The sequence below is a fragment of the Pipistrellus kuhlii genome, unplaced genomic scaffold, assembly GCF_014108245.1.
Source record: "Pipistrellus kuhlii isolate mPipKuh1 unplaced genomic scaffold, mPipKuh1.p scaffold_m20_p_2, whole genome shotgun sequence".
In the NCBI taxonomy this organism is placed as follows: Eukaryota; Metazoa; Chordata; class Mammalia; order Chiroptera; family Vespertilionidae; genus Pipistrellus; species Pipistrellus kuhlii.
The window spans coordinates 114,316,218-114,319,159 of NW_023425515.1; the positions used below are offsets into that span (position 1 = coordinate 114,316,218).

At 52.3% G+C, this 2,942-nt stretch overlaps 1 pseudogene; it reads left to right on the plus strand.

The window, feature by feature from the left end:
- The first annotated feature begins 516 nt into the window (after positions 1-516).
- LOC118723041 lies at positions 517-1,864 on the plus strand (annotated as a pseudogene).
- The last annotated feature ends 1,078 nt before the right edge of the window (positions 1,865-2,942 follow it).

The following is a 2,942-nucleotide window of genomic DNA, read 5'->3' on the forward strand; positions in this document are numbered from 1 at the left end:
TAGGTTAAATATCTATTCATCATTACCTTACGGTAAATATCTGTATATATAAAGAGCCAGGGTCCATAGAAACCGAAAGGATGGCCAGCCCATCCCCTGGCCTTCAGGCTCCATGGATCAGGGGATGGTTAACAGAGAACCTGAGTGAGTGGCACTGCCGGGACTGGTGAGCAGCTGGAAGGCAGGCCTCTTGGTCCCTCCTCCTGGCCCTCAAACTTCAATCAATCAGTGGCAGAGGTGGGGCAGAATGGGGGACTGGCTTCCTTAGTAGTCCTGTAGGTTAAATCTCCAAAGGACAGGCCAGGCAACAATGGTTCAGAGCTTCTGGCATGATCCTGACAGCGCTGCTGGCCTCCTGGACCTCAGTCTCAGGCACTGTGGTCAATTCCCCTCCCTAGATGCTCCACAAGGAAGGAAGGATACTGCCAGCAGCACCGGGGCGACCAGAGGTGACTGACTGCTCTCCCTGTGCTTCCTCCAAGTCACTTGAGCTGCACCCCTTAACCCCCACTCCAGATGAAGTGTGATCACTGCACACGGGAGGAATGTAGTAAAAAACAAAACAAGCAAACAAAAAAACCAATGACCAAGAGAATGCAGCAGTCAACGTGCGGAGTCTGGTTCAGGAGAACAGAGAGAAGGGAGAATTCCATAAGTTGGCCAATGCCAAGATATTTCTGAGTGACTGCCTGGCCTGTGACAGTTGTGTGACCACAGAGGAAGGAGTCCAAGATTCTCAACAGAACACCAAGGACTTGCTCCACGTTCTGAATCTTAATAAGAAATGTGATACCTCACAGCACCAGGTGCTGACAGTGTTCATGTGTCCTCAGTCTCTGCCGTATTTTGCTGCTAAATTCAACCTCAGTATCACTGATACATCCAGAAAACTGTGGCTTTCTCAAAAACCTTGGGGAGCACTGTCTTTGACATGAAGATAGCTGTGGACTTCAGCATCCTGGAGAGTCAGGAGGAATCTGTGCGAGGGCACTGCCAGCACCGTGAGGAAGAGCCCTGGCTACCCATGCTGACCTCCTCCTGCCCCGGATGGGACTGATATGCAGAGTGTGTGCTGGGTCACCCCATCACCCCCACATCTGCAGGCCAAGTCTCCCCAGCAGATCATGGGCTCTCTGGTGAAGGATTACTTAACCAGACAGCAGAACCTATCCCCAGACAAGATTTTCTACATCATCGTGGCCCTGTGTTATGACAAGAAAGTGGAGACCCTTTGAGAAGATGTTCCCAAAACTTCACACAGTTCCCAGGGTGCTCACTGCATGTTAACCTCAGGTGAAACTGTCCAGATAATGGAACAAAGTGGCCTTTCCTTGAATGACGCTGCTGTGGACACTCTGTCCACATGAAGGAGAAGGAGGTGAGGCTCCACGAGGGTGCCAGCTCCGACAGGTACCTGGCACACTATCTTCAGGCACATGGCTAAGGAGCTGTTCAATGGGGACATGGGGGTGCTCACCTACCGCACCCTGAGGAACAGAGACTTCCAGGAGGTCACCCTTGAAAGGGATGGAGAGGTTCTGCTACGCTTTGAGGCTGCTTATGGCTTTCGGAACATCCAGAAGTGGTCCTGAAGCTGTAGAGGGAAGCTCCCCTGCCACTTTGTGGAGGTCCCGGCCTGCGTTGGGCATGCCTAAGCCGCAGGGGCCAGGTCCAGGTGGAGACGGGGTGCAGCCAATGGAAGTCATATATGCTGCCATACCAGCGTGGTCCCCAAAGACCAGCGCGCATGTGCAAGAGCTTGACCAGGACTGGCTGGGGCGAGGGGGTGACTGCCCCTGGGACTAGGCAGCCTGCACACCACCTAGCAGGGCCCAGGGCAGCCTGCCAAGACATCAAGTGGTAAAGATCCAGCAGATGCCCGGCCTGCAGGCCGCCCGAGGAGGGGTGTCAGACATCTCTGTATTCGCTTTGGTTTTCAGAATTCCCTGCTCCCCATCTGTTGGTTCCCTGCCTCTGAGGGGCGCTGTTGTCATCACATGGGTGCAACTGGAATATTATATCTAGAGAGGATTGCCCCAATGTACATATCCTTTTATCCGATGACAAAAAAAAAAAAAAAAAAAAAAAAAAAAAAAAAAAAAAAAAAAAATCCAAAGAATAAGAATGGAGACAGACTATTGTCCTTTAGGCTTAAAAACACACACACACACACACACACAAAAACACACAAACAAACCCAGAAGTGTCCTGCGAAGAGCTGAGACTTGGTTCTGCCCACACATCTCAGAGAGATTGGATGAGGAAATGCCTCTGACTTTACCCATTTATGTTACTCTTGAAGGTGTCTTTGCCACAATGTGAATAAACTGCCACCTTTTGGAATAGGAGCTCATATGGAAGTCTGCATTCCCAACTTTTCTTGGAACAGATCTATGTGCTGCAGCTGTGGCCACTGTTCTGAATCCATGTCCTGTCACTGGGAATCAGGGGGCACTGGAGTGAAGCCTAACACCCCCCACCCCCCATGTGCCCTTTTACATTCAGGGATTGAACTGAACTCTCTTGGGAGAGGCCTGGCAAGGGTGACAGGTGTCACAGATGGAAGGATGGAGAATGGAGAGGCGGACACCCTGCTTGGTCCCTCCGTGGGTGGGGTCGGCAGATGAAGTCTGGTTTAGAGGGATGGGGCAAAAACCGGAAATCGGACTTTCTTCTCAAAATCCTGGACTGTTGGCTTCTAACCACTCACCTGCCTGCCTGCCTGACTGCCTGATTGCCCTAACCACTCTGCCTGCTGGCCTGCTTGCCCCTAAATGCTCCCTGCCTCTGGCCTGATTGATCCCAAATGCCCCTCTGCCAGCCTGATCACCCCAAACTGCCCCTCGTACCAGTGTGCTTGCCCCCAACTGCCTCCCCTGTTGGCCTGCTCACCCCCAACTGCCCCCCACTGCTGCCTTGCTCACCCCCACTATCTCTCCCCA